The 24,551-nt window shown below is 35.5% G+C and overlaps 1 protein-coding gene across 1 annotated transcript in view; it reads right to left on the bottom strand.

The window, feature by feature from the left end:
* Dach2 (dachshund family transcription factor 2) overlaps positions 1 to 24,551 on the bottom strand; it is a 512,021-nt gene that overhangs the window by 135,132 nt on the left and 352,338 nt on the right. The gene's annotated exons all lie outside the window — the stretch shown is intronic.

The raw sequence follows: 24,551 nt of genomic DNA, 5'->3' as shown, positions 1-24,551 counted from the left end.
AAGCTTACATGCAAAAATAGATCACTTGCAAATAGGTAATTCTGATTCAGTAAGACAATGCTAGGTTTTTGCCATTAAAATATAGTGCTAGTTTTAGAATGCAAGGAAGATTGTAAACTAAATAAATAAATTTGCTCATGTAGTATTTATAGTGGTTGAAGTAAAATTAAGATATCCTTCAATGAATGTGTACAATTAATTTAACATTAGTGCATTTGGACAACACTATACCTTGAAGCACCACTGAATTGCTGAATTACAGAGGTCGTTTCCTTTTGTTGTTTATTTCATATTTATTATTTGTATTTTTCTTATTGAAAGTCAGACTCATGTAATCAAAATGTTTTGCAATTTTTAGTCATTCTACTCTATTCCATATAACATAAAAACAAAAGCACATATAAACTGAAGAAAAATGAATGAAATTCATTCTCATTCCATAACCAAACCAATTAAGTATTAAACTCAATTAAGTTTTTACTATTTCATAAATACTAATATGCTCAATACATTAATGTATCCTGTAGAATGTAGTTTAAAACCAGTACCCATTTCTTTAATGTTTATTCTTAGGAAGCATCACATATCAATTCAGTGTTTCCACTGGAATACCCAAAACATAATCCACACATCAAATGAGGTACAAGAAGAATGGAGGAGTGGCCCCTTGTTCTGGAAAGACCCAGTGAAGAAGCAGTACAGGGCAAAACCAGAACAGGGAAGTGGGAAGGGGTGGGTGGGAGAACAGGGGAAGGGAAGGGGGCTTATGGGACTTTCGGGGAGTGGGGGGCCAGAAAATGGGAAATCATTTGAAATGTAAATAAAAATATATCGAGTAAAAAACAAAAACAAAAACAAAAACAAAAAAAATTCAGTGTTTCCTATTACATGTCGATTTTCAGTATAATCAACTTCTGGAAGAAAATGAATAATTGACAATAAAATCATATCAGCATTGTTACTTCTTAAACTTTAAGAAGTATATTTAAAAAGAATACTTCCTAATAGCTTGTTTCTAAGTATATGGTACAAAAGTAATTCTTTCAACATGGAATTACTTAAGGTACAATACAATATGTAGCCTCACATATATGTATTTGTGAGGTAGTTCTTCATCTCCTACCATCTAGATTCTGTTTTCAGTTTCAACAATTTCCTGATTTACTTGAAAGCACTCCCTTGATATATCTTATCAAAATGTCCAGGAACTTCTTGTTTCTTTATGAAGGCAGTATTTCCATCCATCTAATCAGTTGTCTAAAGCGAGTTATCTATAAGCAGCACACATACTACAGATAGTGAGATGAAGAATACATGATGCCATCTAAAAGAAGAGCTAATCAGGAACACATTACCTAGAAAAAAAGAGAAATATTTCCCTGCCTATATTGTAAAGATTGTTATGGAAATAAAAATGCCTTTGAACTCAAATACCTGTGAGTTCTCTTCCCTACCCAACCCCCCTTATCTGTGTGTCTATTTCTCTCACTCCCTCCTTCCGTCCCTCCCTCCATTCCTCCCCTTCGGAAACATTAAGAATTTTACTGAAGCATATGAAATTAAATACTTAATAATTTATCAGTATTCTTAAATGACATGAGAAGTCTAATAAGGAACATTTGCCATGAAAAAATGAAAGAAACTTGGTAGAAATTCAGAAAACATCATCAAAAGACATTGGATTTGACAAAAGTGAGACTTCAGAATACAGGTCATTTTACATGTAAGGTAAAAATGTAATTTGGGGGAGGTTATTATCAGTTTTTTATTTATTGTGGGTTTTGAAACATATATAGCAAGTAGAAATAGTATAAACTGATGTTACCCCCAGGTAAGTGTTACATGGGATATACAATATACAAGAATTTAACAAAGTGTCCAGGCAGTAGTGGCACACGCCTGTAATCCCAGCACTCTGGGATGCAGAGGCAGGTGGATTTCTGAGCTCGAGGCCAGCCTGGTCTACAGAGTGAGTTCGAGGACAGCCAGGGCTATACAGAGAAACCCCGTCTCAGAAAAAAAAAAAAAAAAAAAAAAAAATCCCAGAACTTAACAAAGGAACCATCAACGCTTTACATGTCAAACTATTTGTCTATTTCTCCAGAGAAAGACAAGGGGCCTACAAATCATAGATGGAATTTATTCTGTAATTTTCTTTTTTTCATTATTTACAATGAGAATCACACAAGAATGTTAAGTTTTCCTTCAAAGCCAGTATTAATTGTATCCAACTCTTCCGCAATTCAACTTCTGCACACCATTCTATGATAGTGATGACATCCCAAATATGATTTTCTGTTTCTATTCTAATTGCTATTGATTTCCCCTGATTGCATGAATATATGACATTTTGTTTATAAGCTATAACATAAATTAAAATGCAGCAAAAGACTTCAGCTAAGTTCTCTGGCAAGTCATATAAATTTAGTGATATTGAAAGTTTGGGGACGCAACAGAGCATAAGATGTTAGTCTCAGTAGTTTACGAAAACCTGCCACATTGAAGCTTAATTTTTTTCTTAATTGCTAACATGATTTAAAATGTTCACATATTTACTCTTATGTATATCTTATATTAGTAATGAAAAACCTTCTATAACAATATACTAAAAGCAATAATACAAAATGCTTGTTGAAGGCTAAGAACAAACTTTGTAGATAGAATTTTAAAAAATAATACAAACTCTAATAACTCCAAAAACTTTCTGAAACATGTATAGCACCATAAAAATGAAAAATAATTCTTTCTCATCTTGTTATCTTTACTCTAAAACTAAAATAACAGATTATTTTTTTTTATTTTCCGTTGTAGGATAAATGATCTATTGCTTTTGAGATTTTATACACTTGAAATTCAAGATGCTGACCATGTAATACCTAAATGTTCATCGTGAGTATAGAATCTGAAAGGTCACGATATGGATTTTTGCCTACAATTTTTCTTTCAACCTGAACAGCATCCTCCTGCTTCTGTTAACTTGGAAGTCATTCAACTGACAAACTCCCCAGTTTCCTAAATAATACATGGATTTTTCTTTTAACATGATAGTCCAAATATTATAAATTCTGCTCCAGTGTTGTTCATGATGGTAATTTTCCTTGACAGTATTACATTAAACCAATGAATTTTTCCCTCCTAATGGCTCCTTAATTATTCATCTGAGTAATATATGTGTGATTTTAAAAACAGATTCTCAAACATGTTTATAAGAAAACTCTATGGTAGCATAGTCAGAAAAATATTGATTCCAGAACAATACAGCTGTACAAAACAAAATATACAAAACAACCACTTTCCTATATGGCCTTGATTCTTTAGTTTCCTTTAATACATTATTCTAACTTACTCTTTAGAAAATGTCTATACTTAAAGCATTTGAATTTGATTAAGAAATAAGACTATAATATTTCAAAGTATTTTATATTCCTACTGAGGAAACAAAAATACTTTCATTAAAGTATGCAAGTTTACTTTAGAATCTGCATAAGGAAATAAGTGATTTTATCTATTTGCTCAGTCTTTTATGGGAGCAGATTTTCTGGCTGTGGTAATGTCCTGATAATCCACTGATTATTTTTTGGCACAGGGAAGAAATCTAGGAGCTAGATAGGGCAGCTATTTTTATAATGAAGTATTTATTTTTCATTGATGCTGTTTAATGCAAACTTTGAGGATCTGGAAAAACAAACAAATTTTCACTCAGTAAAAATGATTTAGATGCAGTTTAGTCTTAAGGAATTTTGGGGGATTTCTTTATTTCTGAAAGCTATGTAAAATAAACATTAGGATATTATGATGATCTTGGAGAGAAGACACTTTCAACTGTTTGTGACTGAACTAGAAAAGTTCAACAATTATGAAAATGCATTAGAAAGGGGGAACTGGACTGAATGAGCATGTAGCCTGTGTGGTGACAATCTCACATTTTTCTTAGAAATGTAAGTGCATTATCTTTTATAAAATTTAATAAAAATATCTTTTTTGTTCCCTTTCTCAGAAAAACGGAAGCACCATTCTTTGGTTTTCCTTCTTCTTGAGCTTCATGTGTTCTGTGAATAGCATTTTGTTTCTTCTGAGCTTTTGGGCTAATACTCACTTATCAGTGAGTGCATACCATGTGTGTTCTTTTGTGATTGGGTTACCTCACTCAGGATGACACTTTCTAGTTCCATCCATTTGCCTGAGAATTTCATGAATTCCTTGTTTTTCATAGCTGAGTAGTACTCCATTTTGTAAATGTGCCACATTTTCTGTATCCATTCCTCTGTTGAAGAACATCTGTTTTTTTCCCAGCGTCTTGCTATTATGAATAAGGCTGCTATGAACATAGTGGAGCATGTGTCCTTGTTATATGTTGGAGCATCTTTTGGGTATATGCCCAGGAGCTGTGTCTTATCAAATCCTTAAGCATTTTAAAACCCCAAACTTTAATGCACTAGCGAAATACATGTTTCCTACAAGTACCAATATTTTGTTTTTGTACATAATTTTTCAGACAGAGAACCAGTGGCCTTAGTAGTAACTTCTATAATGATTATCCAATGATATTCCCAGAACACTGCATAATTTTTTAACTACTATACTACGGCTATTTACCCTCTGTAGCTTATATCTTTTTTTTATTGATTGATATATTTTTTTATTTACATTTCAAATGATTTCCCCTTTTCTGGGTCCCCACTCCCTCAAGTCCCATAAGCCCTCTTCCCTCCCCCTGTTCCTCCATCTACCCCTTCCCGCTTCCCTGTTCTAGAATTCCCCTATACTGTTGCACTGTGTCTTTCCAGAACCAGGGGCCACTCCTCCATTCTATTTGGACAACATTTAATTTGTGGATTATGTCTTGGGTATTCAAAGTTTCTAGGCTAATATCCACTTATCAGTGAGTGCATACCATGATTGATCTTTTGAAACTGTGGTACCTCACTTAGTATGATGTTCTCCAGCTTCATCCATTTGTCTAAGAATTTCATGAATTCATTGTTTCTAATGGCTGAATAGTACTCCATTGTGTAAATATACCACATTTTTTCTATCCATTCCTCTGTTGAAGGGCACGTGGGTTCTTTACAGCTTCTGGCTACTACAAATAGGGCTGCTAAGAACATAGTGGAGCATGTGTCCTTATTGCATGCTGAAGAATCCTCTGGATATATGCCCAGGAGTGCTATAACAGGGTCCTCGGAAGTGTCATGCCCAGTTTTCTGAGGAACCGCCAGACTGATTTCCACAGTGATTGCACCATCTTGTAATCCGCCAGCAGTGGAGGAATGTTCCTCTTTTTCCATCCTCGCCAACAAATGCTGTCTCCTGAGTTTTTGACCTTAGCCATTCTGACTGGTGTGAGGTGAAATCTCAGGGTTTTTTGATTTGCATTTCCCTAATGATTAATGATGTTGAACATTCCTTACGGTGTTTCTCAGCTCTCCGAAGTTCTTCATGTGAAAATTCTTTGTTTAGCTCCATACCCCACTTTTGAATGGGGTTATTTGGTTCTCTGGGTTCTACCTTCTTGAGTTCTTTGTATATATTAGATATTTGCCCTCTGTCGGATTTAGGGTAGGTGAAGATCCTTTCCCAATCTGTTGGTTGACGTTTTGTCCTCTTTACAGTGACCTTTGCCTTACAGAAACTTTGGAGTTTTATGAGGTCCCATTTGTCAATTCTTGATCTTAGAGCATAAGCTATTGGTGTTCTATTCAGGAACTTTTCCCCTGTGCCCATGTCCTCCAGGGTCTTCCCCAGTTTCTTTTCGATTAGTTTCAGTGTGTCACGTTTTATGTGGAGGTCCTTGATCCATTTGGAGTTGAGCTTAGTACAAGAAGATAAGAATGGATCGATTCGCATTCTTCTGCATGCTGACCTTGAGGACATCGGTACAGGGGGAAAGTTCCTGAACAGAACACCAATAGCTTATGCTCTAAGATCAAGAATTGACAAATGGGACCTCATAAAATTACAAAGTTTCTGTAAAGCAAAGGACACCATCAAAAGGACAAATTGGCAACCAACAAATTGGGAAAAGATCTTCACCAACCCTACATCAGATAGAGGGCTAACATCCAGTATATACAAAGAACTCAAGAAGTTAGACCCCCGAAAACCAAATAACCCTATTAAAAATGGGGTACAGAGTTAAACAAAGAATTTTCACCTGAAGAACTTCGGATGGCGGAGAAACATCTTAAAAAATGCTCAACTTCACTAGTCATCAGGGAAATGCAAATCAAAACAACCCTGAGATTTCACCTTACACCAGTCAGAATGGTTAAGATTAAAAACTCAGGAGACAGCAGATGTTGGTGAGGATGTGGAGAAAGAGGAACACTCCTCCACTGCTGGTGGGATTGCAAATTAGTACAACCACTCTGGAAATCAGTCTGGCAGTCTCTCAGAAAACTGGGCATGTCACTTCCTAAAGATCCTGCTATACCACTCCTGGGCATATACCCAGAGGATTCCCCAGCATGTAATAAGGATATTTATTCCACCATGTTCATAGGAGCCCTATTTATAATAGCCAGAAGCTGGAAAGAACACAGATATACCTCAACAGAAGAATGGATGCAAAAAATGTGGTATATCTACACACTGGAGTACTATTCAGCCATTAGAAACAATGATTTCATGAAATTCTTAGGCAAATGGATGGAGCTGGAGAACATCATACTAAGTGAGGTAACCCAGTTTCAAAATATCAATCATGGTATGCACTCACTAATAAGTGAATATTAGCTTGGAAAACTGGAATATGCAAAACATAATCCACACTTCAAATGAGGTACAAGAAGAATGAAGGAGTGGCCCCTAGTTCTGGAAAGACCCAGTGTAGCAGTATAAGACAAAACCAGAACAGGGAAGTGGCTAGGGATGAGTGGGAGAACAGAGGGAGGGAAGGGGGCTTATGTGACTTTCGGGGAGTGGGGAAACAGAAAAGGGGAATAAAATTTAAAAGTAAAAAAAAAAAAAAGAATGAATCGATTTGATCATTTCATTAGATGTTGAAGAAGCATTTGACAAAATTCAGCATCCTTTCATGCTAAAAGTCTTGGAAAGGACAGGAATTCAAGGCCCATATCTAAACATAGTAAAAGCAATATACAGCAAACCGGTAGCCAGCATCAACCTAAATGGAGAGAAACTTGAAGCAATCCCACTAAAATCAGGGACTAGACAAGGCTACCCCCTCTCTCCATATCTTTTCAATATAGTTCTTGAAGTCCTAGCTAGAGCAATTAGACAATGTAAGGAAGTCAAAGGGATACAAATTGGAAAGGAAGAAGTCAAACTATCACTATTTGCAGATGATATGATAATATAGTTAAGTGACCCCAAAAACTCTACTAGAGAACTCCTACAGCTGATAAACAACTTCAGTAAAGTGGCTGGCTACAAAATCAAAGGAAGCAAATCAGTAGCCTTTATATATTCAAAGGATAAGCAGACTGAGAAAGAAATTAGGGAAATGATCCCCTTCACAATAGCTACAAACAACATAAAGTATCTTGGGGTGACTCTAACCAAAAAAGTGAAAGACCTATATGACAAGAACTTCAGATCTCTGAAGAAGGAAATCGAAGATCTCAGAAAATGGAAAAATCTTCTATGCTCTTGGATTGGCAGGATTAATATAGTTAAAATGGCTATCTTGCCAAAGGCAATCTACAGATTCAATGCTATCCCCATAAAAATCCCAACCCAGTTCTTCATAGAGCTAGAAAGAGCAATTCTCAAATTCATCTGGAATAACAAAAAACCCAGGATAGCTAAAGCTATTCTCAACAGTAAAAGAACTTCAGGGGGATTCAGTATCCCACTTTAAACTTTACTACAGAGCAATAGTGATAAAAACTGCATGGTATTTGTACAATATCAGACATGCGGATCAATGGAATAGGATTGAAGACCCAGAAATCAACCAACACACCTGTGGTCACTTGATTTTCGACAAAGGAGCTGAAAGCATCCAGTGGAAAAAAAGATAGTCTTTTCAACAAATGGTGATGGTTCAATTGTAGTTTTTATCTTAATTCATAATTCCTTACTAATACAGCTGAATCAGAATTCAACAATGGTGTAATAAATTAAAACACAGAATGAGTGATAATAAATAGAATTGGAATAACTATTCTTTTACTATTATATGGCATATTGTACAGACCAAATGTATAGTATAAACATGTAAATAATATAAATATGTGTGTAAATATTTCATAAAAATTAATTTAAAGTGTTTCTAATGTAATTAGGAAGAAATAAGAGTCAGCCAAGAAATAATTCTTTTGGTAAGCCAAGAAATAATTATACTAACATGATATGGTAACTTTCGAAAACCTTCCTAAATTAATGGTTCATTCAATGAGAAATTTTCCTGTAATTCAAAAATCCTAGTGTGAGATTCATAATATATCTTCAGAAGAACACTCAATATAAGTTCTAACTCTAACCTATAAGATGTAAATTTGATTGAGCTGATATAATCTTTCTACTTTTCTGTTTTTCCCTCTAAACAATTTAAATCCTGTCCCCCACCCCCGCCGTCGTTATTTGTAACCAGTTAAGGGTTAGAAAGCAAAACTAACTTTATGATAGTTTCATTTAAATTATTGAGTTTGATGATAATACTTTCATGAATAACACATCTATGTGTTATTTTGTCAGTCTTTATGGGTATACTTCAAGCTTTATAAATCAGAGGTCATGTCTCCTCCTCCTACATCAACTCAGTGATCATATTTCAGTTCTTAAGTTTTCTTTAAAATCACAACCATTGTGTGTCTTAATATTACTAAGGTCACTGGAGATGTTTTTGGCAAGGTCAGTTTTCACTTATAAAAGGCAACTATAATATAAACTAAATTGCAAAATTTGAACACCCAAGTTCATAGAATGTGGACTACCTAGGAAATGCATGGTGAATCTAAATCCTTGAAATCAATCTATGAATATATAATCCACAAAAATCAATTTGCAAATATTAAAATAGTGTACCACTTCAGAGATACTACATGGTATTTCTCAGTGCAAATAGAAAGTTAATGGGTAGCCTAGGGATACCTTGGTAAAATTCATAAAACTCTCTAAATGCCAGAACCTTTCACACACACACACACACACACACACATATGTTGGGGTACAAGTATTTATTAAACTTCAGTCTGAATACTAGGATTATTGTATATATAGACCACATACTTTTCTAAATTTTTACTTATTTAATTTTTTACTTATTTTCTTTATATCCCACTCACTGCCCCCCTGGCCACCCCTTCCCACAATCCTTTTTTCCATCCCCCTTCTCCTTCTCCTCTGAGTCCTTGGGAGTCTCCATGGGTATCACTCCACACTTGCATGCCAATATAGATCACATTCTTAAATGCAACACTGACGATACTCAAATAAGATATGTGCTAATAGAGTTAGAATTTTTAAAATGTAACTGTTTTCATATGTCAAACTTACATGTCTACCATAAAGAAAAAGCCACTAAGTGTGGGATAATGATGCTCACACATCTGCCCAACAGCCTTTTCTAAAAGCAATAGGAATGATAATGACATATAGATTTATCATAGGCTTGGTATAATTTAATTGATATGTGTATTAGGAAATAAATCCTCAAAAACCATTATAGTATAGAGCCTAGATACTTAAACTGTGGATTATAGTTTAATATAGAGTCAAATAAGTAAGTGCAGTGGTTACAAAAGTTTTGCTAACAGTAGAGTTTTGTGAATATACACCTACCAATAAAGTAATTCAAATAAAATGTGTATTTCACATAAGTCATTTGTGGCAGCACTAACTTATGCTATATCACCTTACATAAATGAAGCCTCTTTTACTGCAGAACATATGAATAACTCTCCTGTGTATGCTATCATCCCTATCAGTGCTAAAGAACATTGTTTAAAATATATCAGCTAATATGATTTCAGTATATATAATATACAGTTTCATTACAGTGTTTAACTACATATATAGATATATAGAAGCAAAACTAGTTATTGACTACTCTTGATTTGTAATTATCAAAATAATATGATTTTAAATTGTATTGCATGAGAATGATTTAAAATTTTTTATTTGACTTTTCCACTAGGATTTCTTTAAGCAGCATCATGATTATTTAGTTTTATATTTAACAATTGGAGAGGTCACCAGACTCTAATGGATAGTTTCAAAGGCATAGTCTTACAGATTGTCCTGATTCCATGAGTAGTTTGGTTAGTAACTAAACTGAACAAAAAGAACATGAAGAACATGGAAAAGAGATTTCTAGGAAAGAGGAAATGTTAATAGGTTTGGAAGGGTGATGAAAGTACAGAGATATAAGACTAATCAGAATGCATTACATACTTCTAAGAAATTGACAACCCCAGATGGGCAAAACTAATCAATCTTTGTGGGTTATAAAGCTGAAAACAAACAAGGGAGGAAAATGGAAGATACATTGACATGGGGGGGGGGTTGGAGTTAGATAGAGGAATTGGGTATGAATATAACCAAAATACAATACATATATAACATATATAATAGAAGCTCTGAATACCCAAGACACCATTAACATACCAAATGATTCCCAAGAGAAAGGAAGGAGAGGGCCCTGGTCCTAGAAATTATTGATGCAGTAATGTCGGGGATTACCAGGACAGAGAAGTGGGAGGTGGTTGTTTGGGTAAAGGGCAGGGGGAAGAGGGCTTATGGGACTTATGGGGAGGGGGGAACTAGGAAAGGAGAAATCATTTTGAATGTAAACAAAGAATGTAGAAAAAAGAATGATATTCACCTAATAATAATAAAAATGAATTTAAAGAAAACTAATAAAACATTCTGAAATGTATGAATTTCTCAAAACAACACTTAAATTGAAATATTACAAAAATAAATATAATTTTCTTTATATACTAAAAAGGGGGGGTACCAATGGGAAAAGCATTGGAAGTTCTACTCTATGATAGCCCTTGACATTTGAAATTTGTAATAAAATCAGTATTAACTTTTAGTCTAGTGACAATTCAAGAATGTTTTTGAATTGAAAAAACTACATGGTGCTTACTAAAAACTCTATTTATGAAGATAATCTGCAGTTAACACTAATAAAATAACTCAATAGCAATGATGCTCTCATGAGTGTTAGATACAGAATTAAAGTTCTGTACTACTTGCTCCAGGTTTGGTAACTATTACTTAAACTTGAAATTATCATATTTAGACTCCATTTTAGAAAGACAAATAGCATGTTTTCCCTTATTTGTATTTCCTACATGGATTATATATATATATATATATATATATATATATATATATATGCATTAACATATATTCTCTTTCTCTCTCAGTCTTCTCTGTCTATCTGTCTGTCTGTCTGTCTCTTTGTCTATCTCTCTGTCTCTCTCTGTCTCTCTCTGTCTCTCTCTCTCTCATCATGAAAGTAATAGTAAAATTGCTTATAGGGAGTGAAAAGAACCAATAGGTGAAAGGGAAAAATGGAAAGCACAGAGGGATTTGGAGAACACTTTTAAAGTAAAATTTATACTTGTATTAAAATGTTTATTGGAAATTCAGTTCCATGTACAAGGAATATGCACCATTTTAAAAAGAATTATTATATCTGGTATTTATCATAGTTTAAAAATCTAGTGTTTCAGATAGCACAGACATCCTCGCAAACACTACAAACTCAATTGCCAAATGCCCTGAGGAGAATATTATACTAGGCAAAACTCAACCTGGCTTACTAAAGATCAAGTCCTGTCTGGCCAATCTAATCTTGCTTCTGTGACAGAATGACAGTTTGAGAAATAGAAGATCAACATTAGATGCAATTTATGTTGACTCTAGCAAGGTTTTCTGACTAGTCTAAACAATTGGCTCATCAATAAACTGAAAATCCAGGCAGGTCAAATACCTGTAGAAAGTTCAAAAATAGAAATGTGCATTCAAAGGTGATCTCAATGGATCAATGTCTATTTGGGCATATGATTTAAAAAAGACTCTCTTGGCTATCCATAGCAGGCTACACAGGCTACATGTTTCTGTCAGTGTCCCAAACATTGACAGATGTACATTTAAATACAGGAACACAAATATACAACTTGTGAGAATGAGGTCAGAATCTGGTAGCAGCACTAAACATAATATCTTGTACTGAATTAATAATATGGACTAAGGACATCAAATGCAGGATCGTGTTTGGTTACTATGTACAACAAGAGACCTGACCAAGGACCACAGATGTTAAAAATAAAAAAAAATAATTGATATGTATACCTAATATTATAACTATTAAATGCTAAATTGTAACTAATCCAAATGAAAGAGGCAGTTATTGAAAATCACAGAAAAAAATTTTAGAGTTACTTACTTGCATAGTGTTAAATTTCAGGGACACTTAATATATATATAAAAATCTAAGAAGTCAGAGCAGATGCAACAATAACTTTCTCTCCCCTTATAAGAAGAGTTTTGTATTTTGTAATAATATGCAGTTGATTACAAAGAAAAGTAAACAATTGTACAGAAATGATGGGGAAAACATGTAAAGAAAAATTACATTAATTTAAAATAAGCATTCTGATAAAAATGTGATGCTTAGAATTAATTCCCATAAAAATGATCCTTAGCGGAACCTACACAGAAAAGAAGCTCCCAATTCCCTATTGACGTATTAAAAATAGGCACAATTTTATACTGATATAGGGATGTGCCAATAGCATGTTATGCTCTGCATTCCATGATTTCAATACTCTAGGTAGTTGACAAAGTTTATAATACATGCCATGATTCCATCTATCAAGCAGTTCTAAAGTCCAAGAACAAACAAGATAAATGTAGTTTTTACCCTTCATTTTAAAAAAAAAGCTTCTTTTTTACAACAAATAAAAGTTGTAACAGAGATTGATCACTGGTCAAAATGAAGAAAACAGCTAGGATCAAGTTGATACATAAACAATTGAAATAACTGTAACATAATCCCTACACCTTTGGTTTTGGGAACTTGAAGGAGTGAGGGGCAGTAAAATGGAAAGCTAGACCAACAGGCCTACAGGTACAGAATGTCTTCTAAAAATGATAAGAAAGTTATATTTATAAAATATAAATAGTATGGTTGACAAAAAGAACTTTTTAATAACATCAGTTAATGTGCCAAAGTGGATGCTGAAAACATTACAAAGTCATACCACGCCTATATAGAGAGCTATAGGCAATCAACTACTGCTCAAAGAGGTAAAATCAATTGTTTAAGGAACCAGATTTCTGATAGGTTATGCCACCAGTGTTTGGCCTAAACACACACACACACACACACACACACACACACACAGGTGTGCACTTGGGCAAAACTGTGAATGGACAAATTAGGATGTCTATATGTAACAAGACTAAAAGAAAAAAATGGTTATGAAATTGAGGAGTGCAGGAGAAACAGAAGGAGAAGGAGATGGGAGTGGGAGAAGTGATATAAACATATTATTTCTAAAATATTCAAAAGTTTACAAATGTTAAATTAAAAACAAGAATAAATGCTATCCTCGCCAGTAGCAAGAGGTGCTAACCTACATTAGTTTTAAGGTACTATCAGTTTAAAAGAAATTTGTGTACAAAAAAAGAATATAATTCCCGTGAGAGAGCCCTTCCAGAAATAGTGGGGTTTTTGTTTGGTTGGTTGTTTTATTTGTTTTGGGTTTTCTTGTTTTGTTTTTGCTATCACAATCAGTTCAAAGCAACCAGGCTTCTCTTGAATCTCTAGAAACATCATGCCATATCTAATTGAATTGTTTGGAAAGTATGAAGAAAAAAACACAATCATGGGATTTTTCTAATTGGACATTGCAAGTTAATCCGTTCTACATGCTTCAACTTTCCCACTAATACCTTTATTTTCTATAAAGCAAAACATTCAACATCTGCTCTACAGAAGCTAACCCATTACAGAATTCAAAACAAGTAGGATAAAGATTTACATAGTTATGATCTTAGATTCTTTAGAGAAAATCACAGTACATAGAACTTCCTGCAAAAAAGCAACAGAGTTTAAAAATAACAATGTATTTCTACTAGTAAATAGACATATATCAAAGACATTTTATAGTCATTTAGAAAGACCTATTGCTGTGTAGCTACACTTGTTACTTGATAGCTGCAATTATAATCACTCAGGCATCTATTTCCCACAAGCTCTCCACAGCAGCAACCTTTAGTGATTAATTACAAAGCTCCAGGAGCAATAATACACAGACTAATTTCCTAAAACAATAAAAAACAGAATTTCTCATTTGGAGCCAATGAAACAAAAACAGATTGTTATTTATGCTGAAATCTTGATGCAGAGTCATGGTGCTGCCATTACAGAACCTATTAAATAGCATGAACCAGAGAAGCTATGAGCTTATCTTTACAGAAGAAAGTGATATTCTTTCCAGACAATTCTTCCACCATTTACAGTTGCTTTACCTCTCAAAGCCTATTTTTTTCATTAATTTTAATTTTGTCCCTCTTGCCTCTAGTTTTACAGAATGTTTCAAAAGTGTTGACTAACATTAAATAAAAATTTCTCTAATGAAGAATGTCTTTTTCCCACTGTTATTCAAACCTGTCAACTAAATACAGATTGTATATTTTAGATCAATGGTCTCTTTATTTTATGAGTCAAAAGATTTAGAAATTTCTTCATGTTGTGGAGTATGAACTCTGATGCTGCCTAGATGGTTTGTGTGAAGAGAAAAATTCAGAGTCGTTAACCTCAATTTCTTTAGGAAAATAGTAAATTTTCCATATGCTGTTCTGTGTCTGAGTATAGAGAAGATGACATTTCAAACCATATTTTGTTAAAATTATTACAATAAAATATAATCCTAAGTTCCACAATTAAAGGACAAGAGTCATTGCAAAGTGGAAGCTACAAAATTACAAGTATCAACAAAAGATGCTGGTCAATATGGATCACTGTATGTAGATGAATGCAACTATATCCATACTCACCATTCTGCACAATACTCAACTGTAAGTGGATCAAAATATTCAAAATAATACCAGATACACTGACCCCAATATTGGAGAAAGTGAGCAATAGCCTTGAACTCATTACCATAGTTAAGTCTTGCTGAACAGAAACACCTTTAGCACAGGCAATAAGATCAATAATTAATAAATGGGACCTCATGAAACTGAAATTTTCAGTAAGTCAAAGGACATCATTTGAACAAAGTAGCAGGCTATTGATTGGGAAAAATTGTTAATTACACATCTGATAGAGGACCATTATCTAAAATATATAAGGAACTCAAAAAGTGGATATAAATAAAACAACAAAGCAAGTTTAAAAATGATGTGAGGCCATTTGCATCAGGGAGCCAGACAGCTCCACAACCTTCTGTGCACAGCCCTCCAGGAGAGAGAGATCTCCCAGCAGTTCTTTGACTTCTGAGTGCAGAGGTGAGATCTCCACCTTCTCTCTAATATCTCTCTGGAGGGGAACAGATAGGAGTGCACAGGGAAGTAGAGCAGCTGGGACAGGAACCTTCTGATCACCATTAGTACCAGGGAGCCAGGTGGTTCCACAGCCTTCTGTGCACAGAACTTGCCAGAAGAGAGTGATCTCCCAGGAGTAAGGACACAGGCTTACAAGCCCTCAGGAGGGACAAGCTCCAGCCAGAGACAAGACCAACTAACAACAGAGATAACCAGATGGTGAAAGGCAAGCACAAGAATCCTACCAAAACAAACAAACAAACAAACAAACAAACAAACAAACAAAAAACCAGTTCTCTCACCACAGCAAGTCCTGGATACCCCAGCACACTGGAAAAGCAAGAGTTGGAGTTAAAATTGTTTCTCATGATGCTGATTGAGGGCTTCAAGAAGGACTTAAATAACTCCATTAAATAAATACAGAAGAACATGTGTCAACAGGTAAAAGCTCTTTAAGAGGGAACACAAAAAATCCCTTAAAGTAATACAGGAAAACAAGCAAACAAGTGAAGGAAATGAACAAAACCATCCAGGATCTAAAAATGGATATAAAAACAATAAGGAAATCACAAAGGGAATCAACTCTGGAGATAGAAAACCTAAGAAAAAAAATGAGTAATCTTTGTGTTTCTTTACTATGAAAAATTTCTTTTTTTGTTGTTAAAAATTTCTTTTATTGTTAAATATCAGAGATTATCAATCTTAAGTCAATGTAAAAAAGTACTCTAATCTAAATAAGTGAATTAAATAATTAGCATATTTAAAGAGAATTTTCATGTATGAAATGCTTGTTATTAGCTAGGTGCTTCAAGTCATTAGAATTCCATATAACAAACCACAAAATGACTATTAGCTTATAACTTAATGTTCATTTTCATGTCACCATTTAAATGAAAATTCAGTGTGTATCCTTTACTGATAATTCATAACCCAGTTAATTGAATATTATTACTATATTAAGTACAATTTGTTTGCATGATATTATCCAGTATCTACCATGTAAATAAAGTCTTAATTATTCTCTAAGACCAAGCTTTCCTTTGGATTAAACATGCAATTTCTCACTTCTATTTAAACCGTGAAAATTCAGGAAGATCATGTCTATAACTAGTAATTAGGCCATAAATTTTGCTGACTCTGATCTCCCTTGTCAAGATCCTGTACTTCTTTATTTCCCTGGAAGGCACTAAAATAAACTAAAGCTGAAAAATGGGAAATGTGGCCCAGTCTTTGATCTCTTTTTAAATCCTGAGATAGGAAACCTAAGGACATTAAAGACATACTAGTCTCTCCGATTAAGAAAAACATGTCCCATAAAATTCTTAAAATGCGATTACATTTTTAATGTAAACTTTTAAAATAGTAGTTTATTATTTTGTAGTTTACCAAGATTTCAATTATGCAGGTTATTAAAAACTCAGAAACTTAAATAGACTAATACGAGTATGTAGATTCAAGTTTGCTTCCCTTCACTAGACAGGGTGCCAATGATTTCACTCTACATCAAAATGAGGAAATTGTGTTGTTAATGTTGCATGGTCCTTAACAGAAACTACTGTATTCTGTTTCTATAGTACCCCATATAGCAAGAAATACTGGAGGAAGTCTTTTTTATAGCAGTAATTTACCTCTTAAGAAGAAGAATATATATAGAAAATAACAGTAGTAATTATTTACCACCAGAATTTGGGGTACTGGTATGTAATTCAAAATAGTTTGTGATATCATGCAATATATATAACATGGGATATTGAATAAATTATACCTTCATAAAAACATTAAATTTTAAAAGACTTTTGTTTTCTTACACTGGTCACATTTTTAGCATATCAACATGATTTAACAACAACAACAACAACAATAATAATAATGTTGCCATACATCTCAGTTCCCCATTGAAGAGTTCTTCCCCTATTCCCGCTCCCCTTCACCTCTGAGAGGGTAACTTCCCCTTGGGCATCCTGCCTTTCTGGGTCATCAAATCTCTAGAGGATTAGGCACATCCTTTCCCACTGAGGCCAAACAAGGCAGTCCTCTGCTAAATGTGTGACAGGGGCCTTGGAACAGCCCATGGGTGCTCATTGTTTGGTCTCTGGGAGCTCCCAGGGATCCAGGACAATTGACATTGTTGGTCAGGGTTGCCATCTCCTTCAGCTCCTTCATTTCTTCCCCTAACTCTTTCATAGGGGTCCCTGACCTTAGTCCAGTGTTTGGCTGTGAGTATCTGCCTCTGTCTCAGTCAGCTGCTGGCAGAGCTTCTCAGAGGAGAGCCATACCAGGCTCCTGTCTGACCTTGGTTTAATTCTAGGCACATTTAAGACACTCTAAGGCTAAACTTCAGCTTGAGTTGATAGGCATTTAGACATAGAAGCTGGTAGTACTCTTCTTGTATACTCATTTTAGTACTACTTTAGCTCAGTGATTAAATCAAGACAAAATCTTTTTTATAATACAGCATTGGTGACTAGACAGAGGCCAAAAAGATCAACCCTTTAGACAGCGTCAAATATGAGATCAATATTTAAGGCTAGAATTCAATAGCTTTGTGACTTTGACAAAGTATACTACTCTGTGCCTGTTTCTTTTATTTGCAAATCAACAAATATTAGAATAACTCTTTCACTGTATTTTGGTGGGAATTATAGAAGCCAGCAGTCCAGATATTATAAATCCATAAAACATGCATTTTCAACTTATTTCCTGTTAAATTGCACCAAAGTTATACAGAACAAAAATACCACTGGCTCAAAGAAGATATGTCTGTAATTCACCAGGAACATAGCAAGTATACATGGAGAGATCCACAGTGTATTACCATCAGTCATTTTACATTTTGATTTGATTAAATACTTTTCTTCCTTAATTCAGTTTTCCATTTCCCTCCAAAATAAAGTCATAGCATTATTCCATGTCTGGGAGCCTAGATGTAAGGAATAAGCTGAGCATTCTGCTTGTTGCATTGCTTGAGCTTAATTATAGAGTTAGCTTGGAAACTTGGAGAGTCTGCAACCATTGTCTGTTGCTTTGATTGCTATTTTTCTCTTAAATCAAATCTTAATCATTAATTTATTCATCTATTTATATACATATGCTAAGAGTTGTGATCACATACTCCAGAAATGTAAGAACACTATTGAATGATAAAGGTCACGTTACAATTATCATAGAAGAAAAGAAAAGAAAACAATCAGTATGAAGTGAGAAAACATATTACTATAAGCATGTTTCTTTCTCTATCCTGTCTTCCCTTCTTTATAAGCTGTCTTTTGTACTGCTTTTCAACTTAGACACGGCAATAATGGTTTGTATCCAGCAGACCCACCATTTACCTAAACAAGTGTTTCTACAACTGAGAAGATTGGACCAGTCATCCTGGAACATGGACTATGCTTTTCATTTTGAGAATGATGAAGGGGGGCTTACGGGACTTTCGGGGAGTGGGGGGCTAGAAAAGGGGAAATCATTTGAAATGTAAATAAATTATATCGAATAAAAAAAAGAAACATGTCTTTCATCTGGAATAGTACACTGTTTTTCAGATAGGGAGTGCAATAGCTAATATTATAAAATTAGAATGAAATGGGTGCAAACCACCAGGGGTCTGCCTGCACTCAGGAACTGAGCACCTAGGCAGCTTTTGTCTGCCAGCCCGCAAGGCTTGGGAAGCTGTGAAAGGAGAGAAGACCCGCAGCCATATTTGCTGTCTGCAGGGACACAAAAGGATCTCTAGGTACTATAAGACCCAGAGCCTTAGATTTCTGGTGGTGCAAACCGCCAGGGGTCTGCCTGCACTCAGGAACTGAGCACATAGGCAGCTTTTGTCTGCCTGCCCACCTGGCTCAGGGCCCGTGTCCCACCCAGGAAGCTGTGGAAGGAGAGAGGCACTGCGGCCAAACTCTCTGTAGGGACACAAAAGGATCACTAGGTACTGTAACACCCTGAGCTTTAGATTTCTGGTGGTGCAAAACACCAGGGGTCTGCCTGTACTCAGGAACTGAGCACATAGGCGGTTCATCTGCAGGCCAGTCCATCGCAGGACCTGTGTCCTATGTGAGAATCAACAGAGGGAGTGACCCCCACCACAACTTCTTCCCTCCATAATAGAGCAGACAGAGAACACCTGGTTGACCTTGACAACCTAAGTATAGCATTGCTTGAGGCAAGACAGAGAAGGACTCCAAAGGCTCAAAAGAGGAAGCCAGCATATCAGTAATCTGTGCCAGAAGAAATCCAGTCATCCAGTGTTGCAGAAATAACCTTAAAGATCCACAGTAGGTTGAAGCTCCAGCCAGTGACAATAAGACTATCTAACTCCTGGGAGAACCAGATGGCTAAAGGCAAATGTAGGAACATTACTAACAGAAACTAAGGCATTATGGCAGCATCTGAACCCAATTCTCCAACCTTAGCAAGTCCTGGATACCCCAACACACCAGAAAAACAAGATTTGGATTTAAAATCACTGGTCATGATATTAGTACAGGAACACATGAAAGACATACTTAAAGAAATTCAGGAGAAAATGGATCAAAAATTAGAAGCCCTAACAAGGAAAACACAAAAATCATTGAAAGAAATTCAGGAGAATACAAAAGCCAATAAGGAGGAAACACAAAAATCACTTAAAGAAATACAAGAGAACCTTGATCAACAGGCAGAAGTCATGAAAGAGGAAACACAAAAATCGCTTAAAGAATTAGAGGAAAACACAAACAAGAAAATGACAGAACTGAGCAAAAATTTTCAGGATCTAAGAACAGAAGTAGAAACAACTAAGAAAGCAAAAAGGGAGACAACTTTGGAGATAGAAAACCTTGGGAAGAAATCAGGGACCATAGATGCAAATATCAACAACAGAATAAAAGAGATAGAAGAAAGAATCTCAGATGCCGAAGATACCATAGAAACCATGGAATCAACAGTTAAAGAAAATGCAAAATGCAAAAAGCTTGTAACCCAAAATATCCAGGAAATCCAGGACACAATGAGAAAGCCAAATCTAAGGATCATAGGTATTGATGAGAGTGAAGATTTACAACTTAAAGGGCCAGCAAATATCTTCAACACAATTATGGAAGAAAACTTCCCTAACCTAAAGAGAGAGATGCCCATGAATATACAAGAAGCCTACAGAACTCCAAACAGACTGGACCAGAACAGAAATACCTCCCGTCACATAATAATCAAAACCCCAAATGTACTAAACAAAGAAAGAATACTTAGGGCAGTAAGAGAAAAAGGGCAAGTAACATATAAAGGAAGACCTATCAGAATTACACCAGATTTCTCAGCAGAGACCATGAGAGCTAGAAGATCCTGGGCGGAGCTCATGCAGACTCTAAGAGAACACAAATGCCAGCCGAGACTACTATACCCAGAGAAACTCTCAATTACTATAGATGGAGAAACCAATATATTCCACGACAAAACCAAATTTATACAATATCTTTCTACAAACCCAGCCCTACAAAGGTTAATAGGGGGAAAGCACCAGTACAACGAGGGAAACTATACCCTGGCAAGAGCAGGATATTAAGCTTCTTTCATCAAACCCAAAGAGGATAACCACACACATATAAAATTAAAATCAAAAATGTTAGGAAGCAATAACCACTACTCATTGATATCTCTTAACATCAATGGACTCAATTCCCCAATAAAAAGACATAGACTAACAGACTGGTTACGTAAACAGGACCCTACATTTTGCTGCTTACAGGAAACACACCTCAATGTCAAAGACAAAAACTACCATAGAGTAAAAGGCTGGAAGACAATTCTACAAGCAAATGGTCCCAGGAAACAAGCCAGAGTTGCCATTCTAATATCAGATAAAATTGACTTTCAACCTAATGTCATCAAAAGAGACATGGAAGGTCACTACTTGCTGGTCAAAGGAAAAATCCAACAAGAAGAACTCTCAATCCTCAACATCTATGCCCCAAATACAAGGGTGCCCTCATTCATAAAAGAAACTTTACTAAAGCTCAAAGTACACATTGCACCTAACACAATAATTGTGGGTGACTTCAACACTCCACTTTCACCAATGGACCGATCAGGAAAACAGAAACTAAACAGGGAGACAATGAAACTAATTGAAGCTTTGAACCAATTGGAGTTAACAGATATATATAGAACTTTTTATCCCAAAGCAAAAGAATATACCTTTTCCTCAGCACCTCATGGTACCTTCTCCAAAATAGATCATATAGTTGGTCACAAGACAGACCTCAACAAATATAAGAAGATTGAAATAATCCCATGCCTCCTATCAGATCACTATGGAGTAAAAGTGGTCTTTAGTAACAGTAAAAACAACAGAAAGCCCACATACACATGGAAACTGAATAATACTCTACTCAATGATACCTTGGTCAAGGAAGAAATAAAGAAAGAAATCAAAGATTTCTTAGAATTTAATGAAAATGAAGGCACAACATACACAAATCTATGGGACACATTTAAAGCAGTGCTAAGAGGAAAACTCATAGCTTTGAGTGCCTTCAAAAAGAAATTCGAGAGAGCTTACACTAGAAGATTAATGGAACAACTGAAAACCCTGGAACAAGAAGAAGCTAATTCACCCAGGAGGAGGAGAAGACAGGATATCATCAAACTCAGGGCTGAAATCAATCAAGGAGAAACCAAGAGAACCATACAAAGAATCAACAAGACCAAAAGCTGGTTCTTTGAAAAAATCAACAAGATAGAAAAACCCTTAGCCAGACTAACCAAAGGGCACAGAGAAAGTACCCAAATTAACAAAATTAGAAACAAAAACGGAGATATCACAACAGAAACCGAGGAAATTCAAAAAATCATCAGATTCTACTACAAAAACCTGTACTCAACACAACTGGAGAATCTGGAGGAAATGGACATTTTCTTAGACAGATACCAATTACCAAAATTAAACCAGGATCAAATAGACCATCTAAACAGACCCATAACCCCTAAAGAAATAGAAGGGGTCATAGATAGGCTTGAACCAAAAAAAGCACAGGACCTGATGATTTCAGTGCAGAATTCTAATAGACCTTCAAAGAAGACTTAACACCAATACTCTTCAAACTCTTCCACCAAATAGAAACAGAATGAACACTACCCAACTCCTTCTTCGAAGCCCCTATTACCCTGATACCAAAACCACACAAAGACCCAACTAAGAAAGAGAATTTCAGACCAATTTCCCTTATGAATATCGATGCAAAAATACTAAATAAAATTCTTGCCCACCGAATCCAAGAACACATCAAAACGATCATCCACCATGATCAAGTAGGCTTCATCCCAGGGATGCAGGGATGGTTGAATATAAGGAAATCCATAAATGCTATCCACTACATAAACAAACTCAAAGAAAAAAACACATGATCATTTCATTAGATGCTGAAAAAGCATTTGACAAAATTCAGCATCCTTTCATGCTAAAAGTCTTGGAAAGGACAGGAATCCAAGGCCCATATCTAAACATAGTAAAAGCAATATAAAGCAAACCGGTAGCCAACATCAAACTAAATGGAGAGAAACTTGAAGCAATCCCACTAAAATCAGGGACTAGACAAGGCTGCCCACTCTCTCCATATCTTTTCAATATAGTTCTTGAAGTCCTAGCTAGAGCAATTAGACAACAGAAGGAAGTCAAAGGGATACCAATTGGAAAGGAAGAAGTCAAATTATAACTATTTGCAGATGATATGATCGTATACTTAAGTGACCCTAAAAACTCTACTAGAGAACTCCTACAGCTGATAAACAACTTCAGCAAAGTGGCTGGCTACAAAATCAACGCAAGCAAATCAGTAGCCTTTATATATTCAAAGGATAAGCAGACTGAGAAAGAAATTAGGAAAATGACCCCCTTCACAATAGCTACAAACAACATAAAGTATCTTGGGGTGACTCTAACCAAAAAAGTGAAAGACCTATATGACAAGAACTTCAGATCTCTGAAGAAGGAAATCGAAGAAGATCTCAGAAAATGGAAAAAACTTCCATGCTCGTGGATTGGCAGGATTAATATAGTTAAAATGGCCATCTTGCCAAAGGCAATCTACAGATTCAATGCTATTCCCATAAAAATCGCAACCCAGTTCTTCATAGAGCTAGAAAGAGCAATTCTCAAATTCATCTGGAATAACAAAAAACCCAGGATAGCTAAAACTATTCTCAACAGTAAAAGAACTTCAGGGGGATTCAATATCCCAGACTTTAAACTCTACTACAGAGCAATAGTGATAAAAACTGCATGGTATTGGTACAATATCAGGCAAGCGGATCAATGGAATAGGATTGAAGACCCAGAAATGAACCAACACACTTATGGTCACTTGGTCTTCGACAAAGGAGCTGAAAGCATCCAGTGGAAAAACGATAGTCTTTTCAACAAATGGTGCTGGTTCAATTGGAGGTCAGCACGCAGAAGAATGCGCATCGATCCATTCTTATCTCCTTGTACCAAGCTCAATTCCAAATGGATCAAGGACCTCCACATAAAACCTGACACGCTGAAACTAATAGAAAAGCAACTGGGGAAGACCCTGGAGGACATGGGCACAGGGGAAAAGTTCCTGAATAGAACACCAATAGCTTATGCTCTAAGATCAAGAATTGACAAATGGGACCTCATAAAACTACAAAGTTTCTGTAAGGCAAAGGACACTGTCAAAAGGACAAAATGTCAACCAACAGACTGAGAAAGGATCTTCACCAACCCTAAATCCGACAGAGGGCTAATATCTAATATACACAAAGAACTCAAGAAAGTAGAACCCAGAGATCCAAATAACCCTATTAAAAAGTGGGGTACGGAGCTAAACAAAGAATTTTCACATAAAGAACTTCGGAGAGCTGAGAAACACCTTAAGAAATGTTCAACATCATTAATCATTAGGGAAATGCAAATCCAAACAACCCTGAGAGTTCACCTCACTCCAGTCAGAATGGCTAAGGTCAAAAACTCCGGAGACAGCAGGCGAGGATGTGAAGAGGAATACTCCTCCACTGCTGGTGGGATTGCAAGATGGTGCAACCACTTTGGAAATCAGTCTGGCGGTTCCTCAGAAACTGGGCAT

This window comes from Apodemus sylvaticus, chromosome X, assembly GCF_947179515.1.
Source record: "Apodemus sylvaticus chromosome X, mApoSyl1.1, whole genome shotgun sequence".
Lineage (NCBI taxonomy): Eukaryota > Metazoa > Chordata > Mammalia > Rodentia > Muridae > Apodemus > Apodemus sylvaticus.
This window is presented reverse-complemented; position numbering and strand designations above follow the sequence as displayed.